The sequence below is a fragment of the Amia ocellicauda genome, chromosome 14 (assembly GCF_036373705.1).
Source record: "Amia ocellicauda isolate fAmiCal2 chromosome 14, fAmiCal2.hap1, whole genome shotgun sequence".
NCBI classification, from domain to species: Eukaryota; Metazoa; Chordata; class Actinopteri; order Amiiformes; family Amiidae; genus Amia; species Amia ocellicauda.
Genome location: NC_089863.1, coordinates 5,535,609 through 5,549,950, shown reverse-complemented (window position 1 = coordinate 5,549,950; position 14,342 = coordinate 5,535,609). Strand labels below are relative to the sequence as shown.

Sequence of the window (14,342 nt, the reverse complement as noted above, 5' to 3'; positions counted from 1 at the left end):
TGCCAGTCGGCAGAAGTCTTCCACATCTCATCGGCACTGGCCCTGTAGAAACCCTAGTGGTGGTGTTGCACTGTCTTTGTGATGCACTGGTGCCACGTCAGCAGCTCCTCCTGCAGTGGCCTGAGGACCGCTACCTGCCAATGCTCTTCCCCCATGGCTGCCCCTAGGAACCTCCGCATCAGTACCCCTACTTGGGTAGCCAGACCAGGCCAGTGTGCCCACGGTGTCCTCCGCTGCTCATCTACCCAGTTATGGACCTAACTGTATGTATGTATATATATCTATATGACTTTGCCAATCGCCGAGTGAAGGAGAATGGAGCTTGGATACGGAAGGATGTCCCCATCCCTTGTGCCGTGAAGGACTACACTGCTGGAATTGGGGGCGTCGACCTGTCCGATGCTCTGCTTGGCTACTGCCATGTCCTGCAGAAGACCATGAAGTGGTAGAAGACCCTCTTTTACCACTTTGTGGACACTGCTGTCGTCAACTCCTTCATCCTGCACCAGCACCTGACCAAGGTGAAAGGGCTGGCGCATCTCACACAGTTGGCCTTCAGGGAGCGGCTGGTTGAGGAGCTGGCTGACTTTGGAGCTTCAGAGATAGCAGCACCCTTCAGTGCTGGTCCTGCCAGTACTCCGGTAGTCAGCCCTCGCCGTCGCACCTCCTCCAAACCACGACCCTCCTCTGCCTCTAGTCAAAAAATTGATTTTGAGATCAAAAATAAAAAAATCGAATGCAACATTTATAGAATTGAAAACAAATAAATGTATCGAAAGCAAAAAAAAAAAAAAATCTTTATCAAAACTGGCCTGCAGCCCCCGTCTTTGCTTGCGATGCTGCAATTTTGTTTTCGTCGCCCGTTTCTTTGCTTTTGATTTTTTTCTTTCGTTTACGAGTTTTGGCGCTGTTTTGTCGTGAGGGTGGGATTTACAGGGAGGCGTGGATCTCGGCTCTCCATTGGTCCAGTAGTTTTGAGTGACGGTTCTTCCTAACCCAATCAGTGAGCAGGTGGGCTGGTCTGGTGATCTCTGTGTGGGATGGTATCGACTGTCTCGGTTTCAACAGCAGCGCCGATTCAGCGTCTTGCATCTGCCAGTCGGCAGAAGTCTTCCACATCTCATCGGCACTGGCCCTGTAGAAACCCTAGTGGAGGTGTTGCACTGTCTTTGTGATCCACTGGTGCCACGTCAGCAGCTCCTCCTGCAGTGGCCTGAGGACCGCTACCTGCCATTGCTCCTCCCTCATGGCTGCCCCTAGGAACCTCTGCATCAGTACCCCTACTTGGGTAGCCAGACCAGGCCAGTGTGCCCACGGTGTCCTCCGCTGCTCATCTACCCAGTTATGGACCTAACTGTATGTATGTATATATATCTATATGACTTTGCCAATCGCCGAGTGAAGGAGAATGGAGCTTGGATACGGAAGGATGTCCCCATCCCTTGTGCCGTGAAGGACTACACTGCTGGAATTGGGGGCGTCGACCTGTCCGATTCTCTGGTCGGCTACTGCCATGTCCTGCAGAAGACCATGAAGTGGTAGAAGACCCTCTTTTACCACTTTGTGGACACTGCTGTCGTCAACTCCTTCATCCTGCACCAGCACCTGACCAAGGTGAAAGGGCTGGCGCATCTCACACAGTTGGCCTTCAGGGAGCGGCTGGTTGAGGAGCTGGCTGACTTTGGAGCCTCAGAGATAGCAGCACCCTTCAGTGCTGGTCCTGCCAGTACTCCGGTAGTCAGCCCTCGCCGTCGCACCTCCTCCAAACCACGACCCTCCTCTGCCTCTAGTCAAAAAATTGATTTTGAGATCAAAAATAAAAAAATCGAATGCAACATTTATAGAATTGAAAACAAATAAATGTATTGAAATCAAAAAAAAAAAAAAACTTTATCAAGACTGGCCTGCAGCCCTCGTCTTTGCTTGTGATGCTGCATTTTTTGTTTTCGTCGCCAGTTTCTTTGCTTTCGATTTTTTTTCTTTCGTTTACGAGTTTTGGCGCTGTTTTGTCGTGAGGGTGGGATTTACAGGGAGGCGTGGATCATGGCTCTCCATTGGTCGAGTAGTTTTGAGTGACGGTTCTTCCTAACCCAATCAGTGAGCAGGTGGGCTGGTCTGGTGATCTCTGTGTGGGATGGTATCGACTGTCTCGGTTTAAACAGCAGCGCCGATTCAGCGACTCATTAAACACCCTGTATGCGCAGAGACCTGCAGTCAAGAGCTGCACAATCACTGGATCATGTTTATTGAATTCAAGATTATTATCGCTCTTTATATCTGTAGTGGTTTTAGTAAATCCCAGGATACAGCGATGAAGAAGTAACAAGTTTATTCCATAAAACATAAATATAGATTATAGATAAATATACATGTGAGTTTGGAGAAGCCTTTTTGCATCTTCAGATAGACAGGTTACAGTCTTATCTATTGGAAGTGATTACATCTCATTCAAATACCAGATGGTTTACCTCCTGCATAATAATGAACATAACATAACCTAAGTTTGTTGCTGATATTGGAGTGTTTGAGTAGACTGGTGCTGGTCAGCATTCTTCACGCAGCAGATGTGTATAAAATATTATTCATCACATTACTAATCTTTGCATCTTAAATAACACTCATCCCATTTGTAAGAAAGGCTTGATCACCCCCATCTGATTAAAGAACACATTTCGAACTACAGACCCATCAGCATTGTACCTGTTCTAAAAAATATTTGGAAAAATACTTACTGGCCAGTTTTTTATTTAGAATCTCAGAATCAGAATCTGAAAATCAGTTTGTCTTTTGCACAAAAAGATCGTCTTGCATCAGCCACTTTACTGCTAACTGAACACATACAAACAGCTCTCACGGACAACAAAACCAGGGATTTCCTTAAAGCCGTTGATGGTTAACCTTAATCTCCTCCTAAATTCAAACGTTTTAAGCTCAACTGGTGCTCAAACCAATGTTTCTCTAATCAAAACAAAAAAAGAATGTATATTTTAGATCCCCTTAAGTCTTCCAGCCCTCCCTCTATAGTAATCAACAACTCACAAATTACAGTAGTAACCTCTTCAATACCTTTGACTAATTCTCGATTCCCATGTCACTTATAAAGATCACATTAGTAAATTAAAGCAAGAAATAGGTTAACAATAAACTGCGGAAGTTTAACTGAACATCTTTTCCGTTCATGAATGAGTTTATTTCCAGCATTTCTTACATGCCTCCCTAGATGGTCACTCAAAGACAAATTAGCATGAAATAATACAAGCGTGCAAATAAGATTGACTTACAAAAGTGTCTCCTTGGACCCACCACTGTAATATTTCCAAGACAGCGTCAACTCTCTGACAGTGTGAGAATTCACACCTGTCTCAAGATGTATTATGAAATGCAGTATCGTCTCTCTCCCTCAATCCTTTGTAATGTGCTACCTTCGCATCCTGCATTTTGCAAGCAGCGCACATGGCCCTTCTTCTCACAATACAGCACCTCCCACCCTCATTACAAGGATTGAAACGGGAAGTCAGGAAATACATATTTGATAACATGCACTCTACTTAGCGTGATTAGTGCTCGTTTTGATTTATTGATTTTCCATTCGCTTATGGAAGGGGCGGGAAAGAGCGAGTTCCCTGACCGGGAATCGAACCCGGGCCGCGGCGGTGAGAGCGCCGAATCCTAACCACTAGACCACCAGGGAAGCGGTGACTTTGCTCGTGAGATAGAAAGATCCAAAATATGGAACAGATTGTGACATTATGAACTGATGTAAGCTCCACAAGACTTCAATTATTTATTAACGTATTAATAAGGAAAGTGGCACGAGCAATGTTTTTTAAAGATCAAAAGTCACGATTATAGTTTTGTGTTGGATGGATAACGACATGCATACACGGTTCCACACTGACCTTGTCGTATAGGACTCCGAAGTTGCAGTATGCAACTCGAATAATGGATAATAAATCATTAAACACGTGTTTGATACTGTCACAGATGTTCCCAGATTCATTATTTGAAAGCGCTCGAGTGCTCTTCCTTCAGACCACTTTGAGAAAAGGCTCCTCAGATGACTTCAGACCGAAGAGTGCGCTTAAAGTAAGTTCACTTCACGACTTATTCAAATGTTTAGATGTACTGAAAAGTAGAATATTTATGTTTCTCAAGTAGCAGGTTGTATGTATGACTGTGGTTGTTTTCAAAATATACGTTATAAAAGTTCAATGATAGGCTTTTTATTCGCTGTATCGCGGAATGGTGTAAAGTTCATTTCAAAGACAATATATTGCCAGTTGGTTCATTCATGATGTAGCGAATGTATTTAAATTTGTATGTAATCTGTCAGAAGTGAAAAACAGAAGATTGTTCACATTTTCTTCGCTTTCAATAACGATGAGCCGGTTTAATTCTTAAGTATAGGTGTAGTCAGGCTTACTTATTGCAAGGGCTTACCAGGGCTCGAGTCCCGGGGCCCCAGCCAGCGAAGGGGCCCGTCCAGCGTTGGGATTATTTTTTACAAAGTATTCTGTATCTATGTGGTCACTGCTTGTGGGTTTGCTCTTGTGTGCGCGCAGCCTTCTGTCTGTGCTGCCTGCCAGCCTGCGATGCCTTGGGGGAGGGGCGGGGGCAGAGAGACGCAGATGTTTGATGTGGGCAGGTCGAATTCCTACTGGCCAGGGTTAAAGCAAATCTATAAAATCTATGATTGTGACTGGTGCACTGACTGCGGAAGCAGGTGGACGTACTATTGTCAAGTGAATCCAAAGTTCGAAAGTTAACAAACAAAAGTATTGTAGCAAGCGGGGGTCTTTTTCCTTTAGCAGACAACAAGTATAAAGCAACGTCAGGAAGGTTTATTGGCCTTAAAAAACACAATCTAAAAGGCCCCTATCGGCTGAGACCCACGCCCAAACAATTACACTTAACTCCCTATCTCACTCTATTCTGCTCTCTATCACACAGGCGCTCGCTCCCGCATAGCATTGGCACACACTCTCTGCTTCACGCCAACTCAGCTACCCAGTCACAATCCCTTCCTCTCAATTCCTGGCCAGTCGGCAGAAGTCTTCCACATCTCATCGGCACTGGCCCTGTAGAAACCCTAGTGGTGGTGTTGCACTGTCTTTGTGATGCACTGGTGCCACGTCAGCAGCTCCTCCTGCAGTGGCCTGAGGACCGCTACCTGCCAATGCTCTTCCCCCATGGCTGCCCCTAGGAACCTCCGCATCAGTACCCCTACTTGGGTAGCCAGACCAGGCCAGTGTGCCCACGGTGTCCTCCGCTGCTCATCTACCCAGTTATGGACCTAACTGTATGTATGTATATATATCTATATGACTTTGCCAATCGCCGAGTGAAGGAGAATGGAGCTTGGATACGGAAGGATGTCCCCATCCCTTGTGCCGTGAAGGACTACACTGCTGGAATTGGGGGCGTCGACCTGTCCGATGCTCTGCTTGGCTACTGCCATGTCCTGCAGAAGACCATGAAGTGGTAGAAGACCCTCTTTTACCACTTTGTGGACACTGCTGTCGTCAACTCCTTCATCCTGCACCAGCACCTGACCAAGGTGAAAGGGCTGGCGCATCTCACACAGTTGGCCTTCAGGGAGCGGCTGTTTGAGGAGCTGGCTGACTTTGGAGCTTCAGAGATAGCAGCACCCTTCAGTGCTGGTCCTGCCAGTACTCCGGTAGTCAGCCCTCGCCGTCGCACCTCCTCCAAACCACGACCCTCCTCTGCCTCTAGTCAAAAAATTGATTTTGAGATCAAAAATAAAAAAATCGAATGCAACATTTATAGAATTGAAAACAAATAAATGTATCGAAAGCAAAAAAAAAAAAAAAAACTTTATCAAAACTGGCCTGCAGCCCCCGTCTTTGCTTGCGATGCTGCAATTTTGTTTTCGTCGCCCGTTTCTTTGCTTTTGATTTTTTTCTTTCGTTTACGAGTTTTGGCGCTGTTTTGTCGTGAGGGTGGGATTTACAGGGAGGCGTGGATCTCGGCTCTCCATTGGTCCAGTAGTTTTGAGTGACGGTTCTTCCTAACCCAATCAGTGAGCAGGTGGGCTGGTCTGGTGATCTCTGTGTGGGATGGTATCGACTGTCTCGGTTTCAACAGCAGCGCCGATTCAGCGTCTTGCATCTGCCAGTCGGCAGAAGTATTCCACATCTCATCGGCACTGGCCCTGTAGAAACCCTAGTGGAGGTGTTGCACTGTCTTTGTGATCCACTGGTGCCACGTCAGCAGCTCCTCCTGCAGTGGCCTGAGGACCGCTACCTGCCATTGCTCCTCCCCCATGGCTGCCCCTAGGAACCTCCGCATCAGTACCCCTACTTGGGTAGCCAGACCAGGCCAGTGTGCTCACGGTGTCCTCCACTACTCATCTACCCAGTTATGGACCTAACTGTATGTATGAATTAATATCTATATGACTTTGCCAATCGCCGAGTGAAGGAGAATGGAGCTTGGATACGGAAGGATGTCCCCATCCCTTGTGCCGTGAAGGACTACACTGCTGGAATTGGGGGCGTCGACCTGTCCGATGCTCTGGTCGGCTACTGCCATGTCCTGCAGAAGACCATGAAGTGGTACAAGACCCTCTTTTACCACTTTGTGGACACTGCTGTCGTCAACTCCTTCATCCTGCACCAGCACCTGACCAAGGTGAAAGGGCTGGCGCATCTCACACAGTTGGCCTTCAGGGAGTGGCTGGTTGAGGAGCTGGCTGACTTTGGAGCTTCAGAGATAGCAGCACCCTTCAGTGCTGGTCCTGCCAGTACTCCGGTAGTCAGCCCTCGCCGTCGCACCTCCTCCAAACCACGACCCTCCTCTGCCTCTAGTCAAAAAATTGATTTTGAGATCAAAAATAAAAAAATCGAATGCAACATTTATAGAATTGAAAACAAATAAATGTATTGAAATCATAAAAAAAAAAAACTTTATCAAGACTGGCCTGCAGCCCTCGTCTTTGCTTGTGATGCTGCATTTTTTGTTTTCGTCGCCAGTTTCTTTGCTTTCGATTTTTTTTCTTTCGTTTACGAGTTTTGGCGCTGTTTTGTCGTGAGGGTGGGATTTACAGGGAGGCGTGGATCATGGCTCTCCATTGGTCGAGTAGTTTTGAGTGACGGTTCTTCCTAACCCAATCAGTGAGCAGGTGGGCTGGTCTGGTGATCTCTGTGTGGGATGGTATCGACTGTCTCGGTTTAAACAGCAGCGCCGATTCAGCGACTCATTAAACACCCTGTATGCGCAGAGACCTGCAGTCAAGAGCTGCACAATCACTGGATCATGTTTATTGAATTCAAGACTATTATCGCTCTTTATATCTGTAGTGGTTTTAGTAAATCCCAGGATACAGCGATGAAGAAGTAACAAGTTTATTCCATAAAACATAAATATAGATTATAGATAAATATACATGTGAGTTTGGAGAAGCCTTTTTGCATCTTCAGATAGACAGGTTACAGTCTTATCTATTGGAAGTGATTACATCTCATTCAAATACCAGATGGTTTACCTCCTGCATAATAATGAACATAACATAACCTAAGTTTGTTGCTGATATTGGAGTGTTTGAGTAGACTGGTGCTGGTCAGCATTCTTCACGCAGCAGATGTGTATAAAATATTATTCATCACATTACTAATCTTTGCATCTTAAATAACACTCATCCCATTTGTAAGAAAGGCTTGATCACCCCCATCTGATTAAAGAACACATTTCGAACTACAGACCCATCAGCATTGTACCTGTTCTAAAAAATATTTGGAAAAATACTTACTGGCCAGTTTTTTATTTAGAATCTCAGAATCAGAATCTGAAAATCAGTTTGTCTTTTGCACAAAAAGATCGTCTTGCATCAGCCACTTTACTGCTAACTGAACACATACAAACAGCTCTCACGGACAACAAAACCAGGGATTTCCTTAAAGCCGTTGATGGTTAACCTTAATCTCCTCCTAAATTCAAACGTTTTAAGCTCAACTGGTGCTCAAACCAATGTTTCTCTAATCAAAACAAAAAAAGAATGTATATTTTAGATCCCCTTAAGTCTTCCAGCCCTCCCTCTATAGTAATCAACAACTCACAAATTACAGTAGTAACCTCTTCAATACCTTTGACTAATTCTCGATTCCCATGTCACTTATAAAGATCACATTAGTAAATTAAAGCAAGAAATAGGTTAACAATAAACTGCGGAAGTTTAACTGAACATCTTTTCCGTTCATGAATGAGTTTATTTCCAGCATTTCTTACATGCCTCCCTAGATGGTCACTCAAAGACAAATTAGCATGAAATAATACAAGCGTGCAAATAAGATTGACTTACAAAAGTGTCTCCTTGGACCCACCACTGTAATATTTCCAAGACAGCGTCAACTCTCTGACAGTGTGAGAATTCACACCTGTCTCAAGATGTATTATGAAATGCAGTATCGTCTCTCTCCCTCAATCCTTTGTAATGTGCTACCTTCGCATCCTGCATTTTGCAAGCAGCGCACATGGCCCTTCTTCTCACAATACAGCACCTCCCACCCTCATTACAAGGATTGAAACGGGAAGTCAGGAAATACATATTTGATAACATGCACTCTACTTAGCGTGATTAGTGCTCGTTTTGATTTATTGATTTTCCATTCGTTTATGGAAGGGGCGGGAAAAAGCGACTTCCCTGACCGGGAATCGAACCCGGGCCGCGGCGGTGAGAGCGCCGAATCCTAACCACTAGACCACCAGGGAAGCGGTGACTTTGCTCGTGAGATAGAAAGATCCAAAATATGGAACAGATTGTGTCATTATGAACTGATGTAAGCTCCACAAGACTTCGATTATGTATTAACGTATTCATAAGGAAAGTGGCACGAGCAATGTTTTTTAAAGATCAAAAGTCACGATTATAGTTTTGTGTTGGATGGATAACGACATGCATACACGGTTCCACACTGACCTTGTCGTATAGGACTCCGAAGTTGCAGTATGCAACTCGAATAATGGATAATAAATCATTAAACACGTGTTTGATACTGTCACAGATGTTCCCAGATTCATTATTTGAAAGCGCTCGAGTGCTCTTCCTTCAGACCACTTTGAGAAAAGGCTCCTCAGATGACTTCAGACCGAAGAGTGCGCTTAAAGTAAGTTCACTTCACGACTTATTCAAATGTTTAGATGTACTGAAAAGTAGAATATTTATGTTTCTCAAGTAGCAGGTTGTATGTATGACTGTGGTTGTTTTCAAAATATACGTTATAAAAGTTCAATGATAGGCTTTTTATTCGCTGTATCGCGGAATGGTGTAAAGTTCATTTCAAAGACAATATATTGCCAGTTGGTTCATTCATGATGTAGCGAATGTATTTAAATTTGTATGTAATCTGTCAGAAGTGAAAAACAGAAGATTGTTCACATTTTCTTCGCTTTCAATAACGATGAGCCGGTTTAATTCTTAAGTATAGGTGTAGTCAGGCTTACTTATTGCAAGGGCTTACCAGGGCTCGAGTCCCGGGGCCCCAGCCAGCGAAGGGGCCCGTCCAGCGTTGGGATTATTTTTTACAAAGTATTCTGTATCTATGTGGTCACTGCTTGTGGGTTTGCTCTTGTGTGCGCGCAGCCTTGTGTCTGTGCTGCCTGCCAGCCTGCGATGCCTTGGGGGAGGGGCGGGGGCAGAGAGACGCAGATGTTTGATGTGGGCAGGTCGAATTCCTACTGGCCAGGGTTAAAGCAAATCTATAAAATCTATGATTGTGACTGGTGCACTGACTGCGGAAGCAGGTGGACGTACTATTGTCAAGTGAATCCAAAGTTCGAAAGTTAACAAACAAAAGTATTGTAGCAAGCGGGGGTCTTTTTCCTTTAGCAGACAACAAGTATAAAGCAACGTCAGGAAGGTTTATTGGCCTTAAAAAACACAATCTAAAAGGCCCCTATCGGCTGAGACCCACGCCCAAACAATTACACTTAACTCCCTATCTCACTCTATTCTGCTCTCTATCACACAGGCGCTCGCTCCCGCATAGCATTGGCACACACTCTCTGCTTCACGCCAACTCAGCTACCCAGTCACAATCCCTTCCTCTCAATTCCTGGCCAGTCGGCAGAAGTCTTCCACATCTCATCGGCACTGGCCCTGTAGAAACCCTAGTGGTGGTGTTGCACTGTCTTTGTGATGCACTGGTGCCACGTCAGCAGCTCCTCCTGCAGTGGCCTGAGGACCGCTACCTGCCAATGCTCTTCCCCCATGGCTGCCCCTAGGAACCTCCGCATCAGTACCCCTACTTGGGTAGCCAGACCAGGCCAGTGTGCCCACGGTGTCCTCCGCTGCTCATCTACCCAGTTATGGACCTAACTGTATGTATGTATATATATCTATATGACTTTGCCAATCGCCGAGTGAAGGAGAATGGAGCTTGGATACGGAAGGATGTCCCCATCCCTTGTGCCGTGAAGGACTACACTTCTGGAATTGGGGGCGTCGACCTGTCCGATGCTCTGCTTGGCTACTGCCATGTCCTGCAGAAGACCATGAAGTGGTAGAAGACCCTCTTTTACCACTTTGTGGACACTGCTGTCGTCAACTCCTTCATCCTGCACCAGCACCTGACCAAGGTGAAAGGGCTGGCGCATCTCACACAGTTGGCCTTCAGGGAGCGGCTGTTTGAGGAGCTGGCTGACTTTGGAGCTTCAGAGATAGCAGCACCCTTCAGTGCTGGTCCTGCCAGTACTCCGGTAGTCAGCCCTCGCCGTCGCACCTCCTCCAAACCACGACCCTCCTCTGCCTCTAGTCAAAAAATTGATTTTGAGATCAAAAATAAAAAAATCGAATGCAACATTTATAGAATTGAAAACAAATAAATGTATCGAAAGCAAAAAAAAAAAAAAAAACTTTATCAAAACTGGCCTGCAGCCCCCGTCTTTGCTTGCGATGCTGCAATTTTGTTTTCGTCGCCCGTTTCTTTGCTTTTGATTTTTTTCTTTCGTTTACGAGTTTTGGCGCTGTTTTGTCGTGAGGGTGGGATTTACAGGGAGGCGTGGATCTCGGCTCTCCATTGGTCCAGTAGTTTTGAGTGACGGTTCTTCCTAACCCAATCAGTGAGCAGGTGGGCTGGTCTGGTGATCTCTGTGTGGGATGGTATCGACTGTCTCGGTTTCAACAGCAGCGCCGATTCAGCGTCTTGCATCTGCCAGTCGGCAGAAGTCTTCCACATCTCATCGGCACTGGCCCTGTAGAAACCCTAGTGGAGGTGTTGCACTGTCTTTGTGATCCACTGGTGCCACGTCAGCAGCTCCTCCTGCAGTGGCCTGAGGACCGCTACCTGCCATTGCTCCTCCCTCATGGCTGCCCCTAGGAACCTCCGCATCAGTACCCCTACTTGGGTAGCCAGACCAGGCCAGTGTGCTCACGGTGTCCTCCACTACTCATCTACCCAGTTATGGACCTAACTGTATGTATGAATTAATATCTATATGACTTTGCCAATCGCCGAGTGAAGGAGAATGGAGCTTGGATACGGAAGGATGTCCCCATCCCTTGTGCCGTGAAGGACTACACTGCTGGAATTGGGGGCGTCGACCTGTCCGATGCTCTGGTCGGCTACTGCCATGTCCTGCAGAAGACCATGAAGTGGTACAAGACCCTCTTTTACCACTTTGTGGACACTGCTGTCGTCAACTCCTTCATCCTGCACCAGCACCTGACCAAGGTGAAAGGGCTGGCGCATCTCACACAGTTGGCCTTCAGGGAGCGGCTGGTTGAGGAGCTGGCTGACTTTGGAGCTTCAGAGATAGCAGCACCCTTCAGTGCTGGTCCTGCCAGTACTCCGGTAGTCAGCCCTCGCCGTCGCACCTCCTCCAAACCACGACCCTCCTCTGCCTCTAGTCAAAAAATTGATTTTGAGATCAAAAATAAAAAAATCGAATGCAACATTTATAGAATTGAAAACAAATAAATGTATTGAAATAAAAAAAAAAAAAACTTTATCAAGACTGGCCTGCAGCCCTCGTCTTTGCTTGTGATGCTGCATTTTTTGTTTTCGTCGCCAGTTTCTTTGCTTTCGATTTTTTTTCTTTCGTTTACGAGTTTTGGCGCTGTTTTGTCGTGAGGGTGGGATTTACAGGGAGGCGTGGATCATGGCTCTCCATTGGTCGAGTAGTTTTGAGTGACGGTTCTTCCTAACCCAATCAGTGAGCAGGTGGGCTGGTCTGGTGATCTCTGTGTGGGATGGTATCGACTGTCTCGGTTTAAACAGCAGCGCCGATTCAGCGACTCATTAAACACCCTGTATGCGCAGAGACCTGCAGTCAAGAGCTGCACAATCACTGGATCATGTTTATTGAATTCAAGATTATTATCGCTCTTTATATCTGTAGTGGTTTTAGTAAATCCCAGGATACAGCGATGAAGAAGTAACAAGTTTATTCCATAAAACATAAATATAGATTATAGATAAATATACATGTGAGTTTGGAGAAGCCTTTTTGCATCTTCAGATAGACAGGTTACAGTCTTATCTATTGGAAGTGATTACATCTCATTCAAATACCAGATGGTTTACCTCCTGCATAATAATGAACATAACATAACCTAAGTTTGTTGCTGATATTGGAGTGTTTGAGTAGACTGGTGCTGGTCAGCATTCTTCACGCAGCAGATGTGTATAAAATATTATTCATCACATTACTAATCTTTGCATCTTAAATAACACTCATCCCATTTGTAAGAAAGGCTTGATCACCCCCATCTGATTAAAGAACACATTTCGAACTACAGACCCATCAGCATTGTACCTGTTCTAAAAAATATTTGGAAAAATACTTACTGGCCAGTTTTTTATTTAGAATCTCAGAATCAGAATCTGAAAATCAGTTTGTCTTTTGCACAAAAAGATCGTCTTGCATCAGCCACTTTACTGCTAACTGAACACATACAAACAGCTCTCACGGACAACAAAACCAGGGATTTCCTTAAAGCCGTTGATGGTTAACCTTAATCTCCTCCTAAATTCAAACGTTTTAAGCTCAACTGGTGCTCAAACCAATGTTTCTCTAATCAAAACAAAAAAAGAATGTATATTTTAGATCCCCTTAAGTCTTCCAGCCCTCCCTCTATAGTAATCAACAACTCACAAATTACAGTAGTAACCTCTTCAATACCTTTGACTAATTCTCGATTCCCATGTCACTTATAAAGATCACATTAGTAAATTAAAGCAAGAAATAGGTTAACAATAAACTGCGGAAGTTTAACTGAACATCTTTTCCGTTCATGAATGAGTTTATTTCCAGCATTTCTTACATGCCTCCCTAGATGGTCACTCAAAGACAAATTAGCAGCCGTCAGGAAATAATACAAGCGTGCAAATAAGATTGACTTACAAAAGTGTCTCCTTGGACCCACCACTGTAATATTTCCAAGACAGCGCCAACTCTCTGACAGTGTGAGAATTCACACCTGTCTCAAGATGTATTATGAAATGCAGTATCGTCTCTCTCCCTCAATCCTTTGTAATGTGCTACCTTCACATCCTGCATTTTGCAAGCAGCGCACATGGCCCTTCTTCTCACAATACAGCACCTCCCACCCTCATTACAAGGATTGAAACGGGAAGTCAGGAAATACATATTTGATAACATGAACTCTACTTAGCGTGAATAGATTTGATTTATTGATTTTCCATTCGCTTATGGAAGGGGTGGGAAAGAGCGAGTTCCCTGACCGGGAATCGAACCCGGGCCGCGGCGGTGAGAGCGCCGAATCCTAACCACTAGACCACCAGGGAAGCGGTGACTTTGCTCGTGAGATAGAAAGATCCAAAATATGGAACAGATTGTGTCATTATGAACTGATGTAAGCTCCACAAGACTTCGATTATTTATTAACGTATTCATAAGGAAAGTGGCACGAGCAATGTTTTTTAAAGATCAAAAGTCACGATTATAGTTTTGTGTTGGATGGATAACGACATGCATACACGGTTCCACACTGACCTTGTCGTATAGGACTCCGAAGTTGCAGTATGCAACTCGAATAATGGATAATAAATCATTAAACACGTGTTTGATACTGTCACAGATGTTCCCAGATTCATTATTTGAAAGCGCTCGAGTGCTCTTCCTTCAGACCACTTTGAGAAAAGGCTCCTCAGATGACTTCAGACCGAAGAGTGCGCTTAAAGTAAGTTCACTTCACGACTTATTCAAATGTTTAGATGTACTGAAAAGTAGAATATTTATGTTTCTCAAGTAGCAGGTTGTATGTATGACTGTGGTTGTTTTCAAAATATACGTTATAAAAGTTCAATGATAGGCTTTTTATTCGCTGTATCGCGGAATGGTGTAAAGTTCATTTCAAAGACAAT

At 44.9% G+C, this 14,342-nt stretch overlaps 3 non-coding genes across 3 annotated transcripts; all 3 read right to left on the bottom strand.

Annotated features, from left to right (window-relative positions):
- Positions 1 to 3,619: 3,619 nt before the first annotated feature.
- trnae-cuc (transfer RNA glutamic acid (anticodon CUC)) lies at positions 3,620 to 3,691 on the bottom strand. Its single transcript has one exon. It is a non-coding gene; the product is annotated as a tRNA-Glu (tRNA).
- A 4,964-nt stretch (positions 3,692 to 8,655) lies between these two features.
- Positions 8,656 to 8,727, bottom strand: trnae-cuc (transfer RNA glutamic acid (anticodon CUC)). Its single transcript has one exon. It is a non-coding gene; the product is annotated as a tRNA-Glu (tRNA).
- Positions 8,728 to 13,691: 4,964 nt separating this feature from the next.
- Positions 13,692 to 13,763, bottom strand: trnae-cuc (transfer RNA glutamic acid (anticodon CUC)). The gene has a single exon. It is a non-coding gene; the product is annotated as a tRNA-Glu (tRNA).
- Positions 13,764 to 14,342: the final 579 nt, after the last annotated feature.